The sequence below is a fragment of the Musca autumnalis genome, unplaced genomic scaffold, assembly GCF_047663935.1.
Source record: "Musca autumnalis isolate F117 unplaced genomic scaffold, ASM4766393v1 scaffold_3, whole genome shotgun sequence".
In the NCBI taxonomy this organism is placed as follows: domain Eukaryota; kingdom Metazoa; phylum Arthropoda; class Insecta; order Diptera; family Muscidae; genus Musca; species Musca autumnalis.
The window spans coordinates 195,526,991-195,541,183 of record NW_027411866.1 but is presented as its reverse complement, the minus strand read 5'-3'; positions in this window follow the sequence as shown (position 1 = coordinate 195,541,183).

The following is a 14,193-nucleotide window of genomic DNA, read 5'->3' as shown; positions in this document are numbered from 1 at the left end:
CCAAAGGATTCTCGAACAGAAGTAGGGGATGGAAGATACCAAGGAACGGTCCTGACCGGCTTTAACATGGCAAAGCCCAGGATTTATCTTGGTCCCTCTTTCATCTCAAGTGGACACTGACCTCCCCGTGGTGTCACCTGGGGAACTGCCTTTAACACCCGTTAAAGGTACTGAGCTAACATGTGCCGCGCCTTCACCCATAAGAACGTTAACAACTTGGGTTTGGGCGTCGGGTTAGTAACCCTCCCCTAGAAAAAAACAGCCTACTATGAAAGAACGAAAGAAAAGAAAAACGAACCCCCCTAAAGTTGACGAACCCCTCAAACGTTTTAAGGACCACGATCTGCGAATCTGCAATTGGAATGTTCGCACTCTTTATAGAGAAGGTGCAGTCTTCGCATTGGCAGACGTACTTGAAAAGTACAAGGCTAATATTACTGCCATACAGGAAATACGATGGATTGGGAAAGGCGTCACAACAGCACCTAAAGGTGACGCACTGTATTATAGCTGCCGTGACGTAAAGCATGAGTTTGGTTGCGGATTCGTACTTAGTCGGAGACTAACACATCTCGTATCCAGCTTCACCCCAGTGAATGAAAGACTTGCTGCAATTCGAATAAAAGCTAAATTCTTCAACATCAGCTTTATTTGCGTTCATGCTCCCACTGAAGAAAAGGAGGAAAAGACCAAAGATATATTTTACGAGCGCTTAAAAGAAATATATGACCGTTGCCCTGCCCATGACATTAAAATCATTCTAGGCGATTTCAATAAAAAAATTCGGAAGGAGAATATCTTTGGCCCCACTGTCGGGAAATTCAGTCTCCACAGTGAAACATCTGACAATGGTATGAGGCTGATAGACTTTGCAGCTGCAAAAACATGGTAGTTAGCAGTACCAGATTTAATCATCTCGATATTCATAAGGGCACATGGCTGTCTCCAGATCAAAGAACAAGTAATCAAATTTATCATGTTGTGATAGATGGAAGACATTCATCGAGCGTGTTGGATGTACGATCGTTCCGAGGCGCGAACATTGATTCGGACCACTGCCTGTTGCAGCAAAGGTACGTACCCGTCTAAACGTTGCAAATAAAGCACGAACAGACACAACGCGGAAGGTGGACATCGTTAGGCTGCAAACACAACAGATAGCCACAGCATATTCCACTCAACTAGCCCAATTGCTTAATGAGAGCACTCATTGTCCCGATAACATAACAACACAGTGGCAAAATATTGCCCACTCCATGCAAACAGCCGCAAAATCCATACTTGGATTCCAGAGACCTCCACAAAGGAATTCATGGTATGACCAAGAGTGTCGTGTTGCTACCGAAGAGAAAAATGCGGCATATAGGGGTACTTTACAATCAGTAGCAACTCGTAGCGCACGAGAGAGATATCGGGAGAAAAGTAGAGAAGACAAACGTCTTTTCCGCAAGAAAAAGAGAGAAAAGGAAAAGCGGGAGGGTGAAAAAATCGAGATGTACAGGAGCCAGAATGAAGTCCGAAAATTCTGCCAAAGAGTGAAACATCAAACAGATGGCTTTGGTACAGGCACATCCTTCTATAGAGACCAGCAAGGTAATCTGGTAACAGATACAGATAGCGTGCTCAGGATATGGAAGGAACATTTTTCCAATCTGCTGGTATCCAATAGTAGCAAAGACGATGATACCACAGATCCAATCCCAGAAGATGGTATAGAATGTATACCACCCGGCCAAGATGTGGTAAAAACAGCAATCAACCGGCTGAAGAATAATAAAGCAGCAGGAGCCGATGGCTTACCAGCCGAGCTGTTTAAAACCGGAGGCGACGCGCTGAAAAGGTGTATGCATCAGCTAGTTAGCACCATCTGGCAGGAAGAACGCGTAACCGACGATTGGAACCTGAGCATCCTGTGTCCCGTCCACAAGAAAGGAGATAAGACCGTATGCTCCAACTATAGGGGCATAAGTCTTCTCCCTATTGCCTATAAGATAGTGTCAGGGATATTGTGCGAACGACTAAAGCCAATGGTCAACGAAATAATTGGACCATACCAATGTGGCTTTAGACCTGGCAAGTCCACCATTGACCACATATTTACCCTGGCACAAATCTTGAGAAGACCCAAGAGATGCAGATCGGCACATATCAACTTTTTGTCGATTATAAAGCAGCCTTCGAAAACCCACCACGTTTAAAGGTATTCCATGCAATGTCTGAATTTTGTATCCCCGCAAAGCTCATCCGGCTTTGTAAGATGACTTTACCTGACACTAGGTCATCAGTTAAAATTGGAAAGAACCTCTCCGAACAGTTCAGTACCAAAAGAGGTTTCAGACAAGGAGACAGCCTTTCGTGTGACCTATTCAACATTTTGCTGGAGAAGGTAATACGAGATGCAAATGTCAAAAGAAATGTCACGATCTACACCTATAGTCACATGTTACCTGCTTATGCTGATGACATAGACATCATAGGATGATCAGTAAAGGAAGTAACTGATACCTTTAGGAAGGTGGAAGGAGAATCTGCGAAAGTGGGTCTGGCGGTAAACGGCGAAAAGACCAAATTGATGGTGTCGACGCGCAAAGCGTCCATAGAGCTCGGACCAACTGTGGAAGTTAGTACCTATAATTTTGAGATAGTTAAAGTCTTCGTCTACCTCGGCACTGCCATAAACACAACTGACAACATCAGTTGTGAAATAAGAAGAATAATTGTATTGGCCAACAGATGGTACTATGGTTTAAATAAGCAATTTAAAAACAAAGCCACATCTCGTCAAACAAAAATAACACTATACAAAACGATAACACTGCCCGTGCTAATGTATGGCTCCTAAGCATGGGTACTTGCGCAAGCAGATAAGACAGTGCTTGGTGTGTTTGAATGGAAAAATCTTCGAAAGATCTACGGGCCGATTTGCGTTGACGGTGAATACCGACGTCGTACGAACCACGAGCTATATCAGCAATACAAAGACATGAATATAGTTAAACGTATCGAGATGCAACGATTGCGTTGGCTAGGCCATATCATAAAAATGAACGACGATGAACCCGCTAAAAAGGCGTATGAATACATGCCACATGGCGGTTCCAACAGAATCGGGAGGCCTAAGCTTCGATGGAGCATACAAGTGGACGAAGAAATGAAAAGGCGCGGCATTCCAAAAAGCGAAGCGAAAAACAGAGAGGATTGGAGATCTTTTCTTAGTTCGGTCTATGGAACAAATGTTCTGTAATGGGCCAGCTAAGTAAGTAAATATTTTCGAACAGACCATAAACCACACAAAAATGTTGAGCATTTGAACATAAATTAAGTTTGGACCGGTTGCTCCGTTTATGCGCTTAACATTTTAGCGAATATTTTAGAACTTTTGGGGGGGAGGTACCGGAAGGAGTGGACCCCAAAGTGATTCGAGAGCAGGTATTAAAGTGACCTTTTTCGAAATTTTGGGTGGGAGGTACCCGGAGGAGTGGACAACTACAGTCAATATTCGAACCTGATCTATATCTGGTAAATATATTAGTTTGTGTAAAGTATTGACCAAATCGGTCACTCCCTTATTACAATTTTTCCGAACACTTTTGAACTTTTGGGGGGGAGGTACAGGAAGGAGTGGCGCGATATAAGCCATCTTCGAACTTAAACTAAGTTTGGACAAAATATTACGAAGGCCATATTTTGGTCCGAATCGGCAGATCCGTTCCAGAGCTATCTTGCGCTCCAACCACTATACACGATGTCAGAGGGTTTTTTTGCACATTTCAGGCTATTTTCTCAGGAAGTATGGACTTGCCCCTGATGAAACTTGTACCGTCGTATAGGGGGCAGTGAATACAAGTTGTCACATAAAAAATCAAATCGATTCGAGAGCAGGTCCTAAACTGAACTTTTTCAAAATTTTATGTGGGAGGTACCCGAAGGAGTGCCCCGATTCTGTGCATATTGGAACCTCACCTAAGTCTGGTAGAAATTTCACGATGTGCCAAGTATGGCCCAAATCGGACCGATAAAAGCCATCTTCAAACTTAAACTAAGTTTGGTCAAAATATTATGAAGGCCAAAATTTGAACCGAATCGGTTCATCCGTTCGAGAGTTATCGTGCGCTCCAGCCAGCCAGACAGACAGACGGACGGACATTGCTCAATCGACTCCAAATTGTCTGAAACACATTTCATCCAAACATACTTGGGGTCTAAAACCATTATTTCGATGATGCACATTTTGTCTGTATGGAAGTGTATATACGTTCGTTAGCATAAATGCTGAGGGTATCAAAATGAAACATTGTGCAGACGTGTTAAAAATATTTGTTAAATATTGGAAAATTGTTGGGATTTTTTTTGATATTTAATAAATATAATAATCACTCTATGCACAAACAATACCTTCTTCTAGGAAGGTATCTCCTTTTCAAAGCAACCCTAGATGAAGATCTCTTAAGCTGGGTACACATTGTCAGTTTTGAATGTAGATATTTCGCAATTATCGATAACTGTCAAACCGTCCAGCAACCACAAAACATTTTGTGGTTGCATGATGAATGACACAAATGAACGGCCACACTAGCAAGCAACAACAAAGCTGTCAAATCACAGCTGCAGTCTGAGTCCCTGCCTACCACTGCGCTAAGGGACCTGCTGTCGTCCCGAATTTTCGATTTTACCCTTAGGCATTTTATTTCCCAAATTTTTACCATTTAGATTATATTTTTTCTTTAAATTGCCAATACTATTTCCTTATTACCATCTGTTCGAATATCATTTATCATTTCAAGTGGTCATCGGAGACTACCGGCAATGTAACAATTGATTTTATTTGGGTAATCTAAAACGAAATACTACCCACCAAGTATAAAAAATATGGTAAAAATGAATACTGCCTGAAGAAAATAAGCTAAGATTTATTTATTGGATATTCTTGTTGTCTTCTTACTTCTTACCATTCATTCATTCTGCAGATTTTATTGTTTGCTTTCTTCTATTTATGCGTACACAGCATCGAAAACAAAGGTACGTGTTTCATTGAATATTGAAGAATGTGAATTTTTCGGATGATGCTATCATAAATTGTTATTGTTTGACATTATTGTCGTAAATAACGTAACAAATAACAATTTATCATCAATTGTAAGAGCATTAGAAGGTCCAGGGACGCTTGTTTGTGCGATGTACAATTCGTCTAGATAGGGTGGCAGGTTTTGCCGTAGACTTTCTTTGTTTTGAATACATTGAAATCCATATACATATATTTAAAAAGTAAAACATAAGATATCAAATACAAAATTTTAAATATCTATACTTATAAAAGATGAGTGTCTGACTGACTGATAATCAACGCCCAGGCTAAACGACTATAGCTACAATCTTGAAATTTTGGGTGAAGGCCTCCCTCACGATGGTGTCAGATAAGCCTTTGTTTTTGGAAATTCGAACTAGAAGGGTACGAAAAGTACTGAATATGGTACCCTTTGTATTAGGCAAACGGTACGAAAAGTACTGAATATGGTACCCTTTGTATTAGGCAAACGGGAAGAGCTAGAATTCTGAAATTTGGAATTAGTGTCACTGATGGCGAAATGGTTTTTGGAAATTCGACCTATAAGTGTACGAAAAGTACTAACAGTTACTGAATTTTGTATCAATTGTGTATTTTTAACGGATATAGCTAGAATCTTGCTATTTGGTATGGGAATCAGGGTTGGGAAGTTGTACTAAATTTGGGTGAACGGTTAGAGCTGGAAACCTGATATTTGGAATTAAAATTACTGTTGGGCTGTTGGGAAGTTTAAAAATTCACATTTATGGGCACGAACATAAATGGTACTAAAATTGGTCTAGGGTTTATTTGTTTACAATAATGTTTTACCTTTGAGGGCAGAAAGCCATTAATTAAAATGCCTCCAAAAATGGGGTTCGCTGTTGATATATAAGGGTCCAGCAAAATGTTCGATGCCAAGGATGCTATTGAAACATGGGTGCAAGTGATCTGGCATGTCATATTTTTAGCATTTTCACTCATGAATTTTATATGAGCGTGACCACCATAAGATGGCATTCATTGTCGGATCCTAAGCATGACATTTTGACCAATGATTTGACATGTCATTTTCACCAACCCCTTGGCATGACATTTTCATGTCTTGTTTGGAAAATTCTGTATTGAAATATGATTTTCATGACAAACCAAACTCTTTATTAATTCAAACTAATTCATGAAATAACTAGAACTAATTTATCGGCATAAAGTTTACACCCAAAATTTCAATTTAATCACCGCCGCTGCACCGCAACAGAGTTTACTTCGTACAAATCGACTTCTTTGTTTCTAGTGATCTGTACAAATGATTCAAATGCTGATGAAAAGATCAGATCTTTCACGACTTCCTTTGCATGGGTTTAAATGCTAATGAAAAGATCGGATCTTTCACGACTTGCTTTGAACCAATGCAAAATATGCCATGAAATCACGTCATCGCATAGAACCCCTTCCTTCAAATTTTGCTGGGGGTGAAATACAGCTGATTGTTTTGAAAATCGAACTAAAGTGGTACGAACAGTACTTAAATAAAATTTCCATATTGAATATTGTTTATTTGTTTTTTATATCCTTTCCGCATACGGTACTTAGCACTTTCCTGGTAAAATATAAATTTTTTTTTAATACAATTTATTAATGCATTCTATCATATAAGCGATATTTACATTATTCTGATCTGTATATCTTATTTACATTCATTCTATAGGGATCACCAGTGGTTAACCCATATAATTTGTTTATATTATATATATATAAAACAAGTAAAAAAGCATCAGTCGGCTTGGCCGACAGAGATATACCCTCAGCCTGTGTATATTGGAACAATTTTTTCCCAAAAAAACGCATGTATTTAGGGAATTTTGGGCGTTTGAACTGACAAAAATGTTGATTAGGATTAGGAGGAGATACTAAAAAGAATGGATCTCCAGCCACTACATATGGTACCATAGGGGTTTTTTACAACTTCAGGGATGTTTGCTCAAGAAGTATGGATTTGCCCCTGAAACAACTTTTACCATCGCAATTGAGGCAGCGAATGCAAGTTGCTTCAACAAAAATCAAAGTGATTCGAAAGCAGGTCTTAAAGTGAACATGTATCAGAAATTTTGTGTGGGAGGTACCGGATGGAGTGGACAAATATAGTCCATATTTGAACCTGATCTATATCTGGTAGATATATTAAGATGTGTAAAGTATGGTCCAATTCGGCCACTCTCTTCAAGAGTTATCGTACGCACAATTTTACCGAACATTTTTGAACTTTTGTGGGGGAGGTACCTGAAGGAGTGGACCGATATGGCTTATCTTCGAACTTAAACTATGTTTGGACAAAATATTACTAAGACCAAACTTTGGACCGAATCGGCAGACCTGTTCGAGAGATATTTTGCCCTCCAACCTCCTCACACGGTGTCATAGGGGTTTTTTGCAACTTTCAGGCTATTTTCTCAGGAAGTATGGACTTGCCCCTGATGAAACTTATACCGTCGTATGGAGGGCAGTGAATACAAGTTGCTAAAGCAAAAATCAAAGCTATTGGAGAGATGGTCCTAAACTGAACTTTTCCAAATTTTTGTGTGGGAGGTACCCGACGGAGTGGACCAATTGAGTCCATATTAAAACCTGATCTTAATCTGGTACACGCTCCACGATGGGCAAAGTATGGACCATATCGGTTACTCCCTTCAAGAGTTATCGTGCGCACAAATTTTCCGAACATTTTCGAACTTTTGTGGGGGAGGTACCGGAAGGAGTGGACCCATATAGCTCATCTTCGAACTTAAACTAAGTTTGGGCAAAATATTACGAAAACCAAAATTTGAACCGAATCGGTTCATCCGTTCGAGAGATATCGTGCGCTCCAGCCAGCCAGACAGACAGACAGACGGACGGACGGACATTGCTCAATCGACTCCAAATTGTCTGAAACACATTTCGTCCAAACATACTTGGGGTCTAAAACCATTATTTCGATGAGGCACATTTTGCCCGTATGAAAGTGTATATACCCTTCATAGCCTAAAGGCTGAGGGTATAAAAATTATTTATGTTATAGAAAACAAGTAAGCAAAGGCTATAGTCGGACAGGGCCGACCATACGATACCCTACACCACTACCCTGCGAGTTAGCTTTCAGCAAATCAAAGTTTCTTTGGACAAATAAGCTCATTGTAAGAAATAAATTTTTGGAGTCTGCAACCTTATCACATTAAGTTTAAATAACAATATAATAATTTTTCCACAAACATCACAGAAGGGACAGGGCGTGCACCACGATTCATATTACATCAATAGTATGGGGTCTACTGTTTATCGCCGAGTCCGAAAGGCATGTCTTAAAACACCACCTGTAGAGAAGTTGTACATGGTTGAAATACTCAGAAAATGTCGCCAACTTTACGATGGCAAAATACCCCTCCATCGTTGGAAATTTGATGTTTGCTGGCCGGGAATCGAACGCCCGACCTTCAGCGTGCAAGGCGGGTGTGCAAACAATAGTACCATGGTGGCACCAATAAGTAATTTTAGAACGGACATTTAGTCTGGACCTAATTTTTTGCATATTTTGACATATTTGCTAAACCATCCCATATCCCATGGAATTGGCTGAAAGTTTGTATTAAGTATTCGTTCATCACAATTTTCGACCTGAAATTTATCGGTATAGGTCCAGGTCTTCATATAGCTCCCATAGAACCGTACCTCCCGATACCCGCTATTTTGAAGGTTGTGGCCTCAATATCAAATTGAAATGGCTGACATTTTGTATTCAGTCTTCGTTGGAGGTAAAAAAACTTTCCACCTGAAATTTGTCGTTATATGTCCACGTCTTCATATACATAGCTCCCATAACCAGAACCTACCGATTTTCTGTACTTTGAAGGTTATGGTCTCAATATCCCTCCGAATTGGCTAAAATTTGGTATTAAGTCTTCATTGGGGGTATTAAACTTTCCATCTGAAATTTGTCGGTATAGGTCTAGGCGTTCATATAGTTCCCATACAACGAAAGCTCCCCATTTTCGACATTTTGAAGATTGTGGCTCTGGTTACAGATTTCTCTATTTTATTGACTTGTCTGAAGTGAATTTCAAACAGAAAAATGTACATATAAACATTTTAGAAGATATTATTGACATATATGTAACATACGAAAATATGTGAAATACAGAAATTTTCCATATGCAAAAATAATATTTGCATATGCATAATTTATACATTTCGCATATTTTTGCATATGTGATATATTTCGATTGGAATTTAATTAGAAGCCAAAAATATGCAAATTTTACAAAAATAGGTGTTGCATAAAATTCCGCTGTCTACATATCATTGAGCTGAATTAAGCGGGGTGCTCTCATTGATATGAGAGAAGGCTCCATTGTCCCTACTGGGATGTTTGTGGAACAATTATATACAGTACATTTTAAGAAATATTCTTAAATTTGAAAACTGGGTTTTTTTAGCAATTTCTGCTACATCTTTAAATTTTGGACAATTGGACAGGTAATATGATAGGGTTCCACGCAATTTGTAAGAACTGGGAATTTGTCAGTCATGATAGAGACAATTTGTAGCATGGGAGGAAGATGTGGTTCTCTTCACAAAACTCATTATATCTTAGATAGTAGGTCCGTTACCAAGCACACATATTATTGCAATTTTCATTAGCGGAAAGATCGGTAGTTAATTTTTCATATATAGGCGACTTTGCCGGTATATGGCCTCCAGGGATTCAAATATGGACCAAAAATAAAATGTTTTTATTTAGCATACAAAAGTAATGGTCCATTGCACCCGCTAATTAATATCAGATCATCATCAAAAATTGTAGGCATCTTCTTCGACCTAAACCCCTACCTCGTGCAAAATTTCGTGACTATTGATCTGTAATTGCGACCTCTAGTATGCTTTTGATTACATTACAAGCAAAACACTCGATATATTAGGCTGTAACTCTGTTAACTGACCACATAAATCAACATATTTGGCATTAATTGAAAGGGCAAGAGTTGTCCTTCCAAAAATTATTTATGTGGGCGGAATGTGAGGTTCACGAATAAAGATATTACCGGTATATTACAAATTTTCACAATTTTCACACAAAAGTTGTGGTCCATTTAACCCTCTAAACATCATCCGATCATCATCTAAAACTGCAAGCTTCTTCTTTGTCATATAATTTTACGTTATTTAAAATTTCGAGGCGATCGGACTATAATTGCGACATACAGAGCCGCTACAAAATCGGATAAAAATTTTGTTTTTGGTCCATTTCACCCGCTTAATATTTCTCGATCATCACAAATAAGAATAGGGATCTATTCTGATCTGAACCCGACCTCCATACAAAATTTCGTGACGATCGGTCCATAATTGCGGCCTGGAGCGTGTTTACAATTTATAATGGACAGACGGACGGACGGACGGACGGACAGACACACATCTCAAAATCGCTTTATCTCGTCGAGATATGAAGATTGGTATACCACATTGGGGGTCTCCGACGAATATTTCCCGGTGTTACATGAATTTTTTCCAAAACAAACTTATAATACCCTTTTCCACTTTGTGGTATAGGGTATAAATACAGGACAGTTTCTTTTTTCTTAATTTATTATTTTTGACTTTAGATTTATATAATGTCTTGAGGAACTCTTCTTCGTAGTCTGACAAAAGTTTCTGGATTGTTCATCAAATTTGCTGCCAGATGATTTGGATGTGCTTCAGTCCTTAATTTGTAGTTTTGTAGTTTGGATGAAATTTCTTCTTTGACTGTGTTTATCTTCAAATCCTTGTGCAGTTGGCTGTTTGTTATGTATTGCGGCGCACCAGTAATTTTACGTAGCATTTTTTAGCCATGTACTAAGAGTATTCATATAGTTTTGTAGTTTGTGACTAGCATTGGGAGCATTTTCGTCGGTGGCTAAAACGGCTGTATCATCAGTAAATGTGCCAATAATAGCGTTTTCAGTTTGAGGAAGATCTGATGTAAACAGAAGGTACAATATTGGGCCCATGACACTACCTTGTGGGACACCAACTCTTATGCTTTTTAGTTCACTCAGTTCGTTTGTTTCGTAGACGTAGAACAGTCTATTTTGTATATAAGACTTAATGAAGAGGTAGTAGTTTACTGGAAGAAGTCGTTTGACTTTGTACAATAATCCATGGTGCCATACCTTGTCAAAGGCTTGTGAGATGTCTAGAAACGCAGAGGTACAGTATTTCTTTGATTCAAATGCATCGTTTATCGTTTCAACTAAACTAAAATATAAAATATAAGTTTTATTCCTTTTGATGGAATCTCATCAAGTCCACATTCAACTTTAGCTTTTCGTTACAGGTATTCCTAAAAGAGGCACTTTGTTGTTAAGTTCGTATATTTGGATTTCTTTTCTTAAATACTCCTGCAGGATTTCCCTGTTTCTTGATACTGTGATATAGTTCGTAGTTTCGATTTTTATATTTACATCGTTCTTCCCTTAGTTATAGTATTTTTATACCCTCAGCATTTATGCTAACGAGGGTATATACATTTTCATACGGGCAAAATGTGCCTCATCGAAATAATGGTTTTAGACCCCAAGTATGTTTGGACGAAATGTGTTTCAGACAATTTGGAGTTGATTTAGCAATGTCCGTCCGTCTGTCTGTATGGCTGGCTGGAGCGCACGAAAACTTTCGAATGGATCAACCGATTCGGTCCAATCTTTGGCTTTCGTCATATTTTGTCCAAACTAAGTTTAAGTTCAAATATGGGTTATATCGGTCCACTCCTTCCTGTACCTCCCCCACAAAAGTTCGAAAATATTCGGAAAATTTGTGCGCACGATAACTCTTAAGGGAAGTAACCGATTTGGTCCACATTTTTGCACATCGTGAAATTTCTACCAGACTTAGATCAGGTTCCAATATGGACTATTTCGTTCGACTCCTTCTGGTACCTCCCACACAAAATTTCGGAAAAGTTCAGTTTAGAACCTGCTATCGAATCGCTTTGATTTTGATTGTAGCAACTTGTATACACTGCCCCCCATGCGACGGTATATGTTTTATCAGGGGCAAGTCCATACTTCCTGAGAAAATAGCCCGAAAGGTGCAAAAAAACCTATAACACCGTGTGTAGTGGTTTGAGCGCAAGAAAACTCTCTAACGGATCTGCCGATTCGGTATAAAATTTGGCTTTCGTAATATTTTATCCAAACTTAGTTCAAGTTCGAAGATGGATTATATCGGTCCACTCCTTCCGGTAACTCCCCCACAAAAGTTCGAAAATGTTCGGAAGGTTTGTGGGCACGATAACTCTTAAGGGAAGTAACCGATTTGGTCCATACTTTGCATAACGTGAAATTTCTATCAGACTTAGATGAGGTTCCAATATGGACTCAATCGGTCCACTCCTTCGGGCACCTCCCACACAAAATTTCGGAAATTTTCAGTTTAGGACCTGCTCTCGAATCGCCTTGATTTTTGTTGTAGCAACTTGTATTCACTGTCCCCCATACGAAGGTACAAGTTTTATCAGAGGATAGTCCATACTTTCTAAGAAAATAGCCTGAAAGTTGGAAAAACCCCCACACAAAATTTCACTTTGATTTTTGTTGAAGCAACTCAACTACGATGGCAAAAGTTTTTTCAGGGGCAAGACCGTACTTCCTGAGAAAATAGCCTGAATGTTGGAAAACCCATTTGGAAAGTTATCGGATTGATGAAATAAATCATTAGACTTTTTAAACTGAAATAGAGTTCAAGTAAATCGCTTTAACTTATATGCATTATTAAAATATGTGTAAATCGCGTAATTATGAAAATCGTTTTGTCCGCATGTGATTTTCATGTTCAGCAAGACCATATTCTTTAATTTGTATATATTTTTCGAAGTATAACTTGGACGCTTAGATGTAGCATCGGCTGCATCTAAGCATTAAAAAACCTTTAAAACATCTCTAATTTCTGCAAAGTACAATAAATGTTGTTCCGCATCCGGTTTCAGTGTCACCACGAAAGTCTACATCGATATATATCTATTTCAAGGCGATCAATCAGGAACCGTGGATGTAGCATCACACACTATTTTTTGGGATAAAATTAATGTAGCTGCCTTAACAGCGAAGTTTTTAAATCTCTGTTTCCACAAAAAACGAAGATGCTGTACTAGTTTTTTCATTGCAGTGGAAACGGCCCCCAGAATACGCGATAAAATGCGCGAAATTTTCGAAAACAATTTTAGCTGATTTTCCTACCTTGGATTTTCTCGTGTCTCGCGTTTTAGTAGATGGAATTTCACTAGTAAAGATTTATAAGATCCGCAACGTAAAAATCTAAAATTTGCAATCAAGTACGAGTAAATCGAATGACAATTGTAAAAATTAGGACCGAAAATTATGATTTTTAGAAAAATGTTCGCACACAAATTTTCGTATTTGGATGCAGATTTCTGGGAAGCTGTGTAGGCTACATTCACGACACGTATATCAAATAACTCAGAATCGCGAGTTCTACAATCCTATATACGATTTTTTGAAAAACCTGTTTGCGGAACGAAATTAGATTAAAATTTCAAAAAACACTTAAAATCTGGCTTCGAAATGTCAGCATCATTTAATGGTAGAAGCAGATAAAATTTTGAGAAATTATACACTAGTGAAATGATCCTTATTTAGTTGCCTTCTACTTTTACTTTGACGGAAAAATCGTGAAAATTGTGGTTTAATCACAAATCGAAAGAAAACAAAAAAAGACACGTTGGCTTCAACCCATTTTCCCCCATTATTTAACATATTTAACACGCAAATTAACTTTTAAGGCCAATATTTTTTGCCAAGTCTAAAAACATTTTATTTTATCCGAAAGCATTTAATTTGTATAATATTCAACCACTTTTCGCGAGATTAAAGGCTAATCCTTGGCTTCAACTATGTTAAATTTTCAAAAATATTGCCCATATCTCTGTCGGCAAAGCCGACTGATGCTTTTTTCCTAGTGGCCCTGTTTACAGCGATATTATGTTTTTCGTAGGCTAGTATGGTAAATAAGTCCTATCTATCGATATCCGCGCAAATTTTTGAGCTTTAATCCTATCCATATTTTTTCGATTCATACGCCCAAAAATTTGAAAACCCCCCTAAATACATAAATTTTTT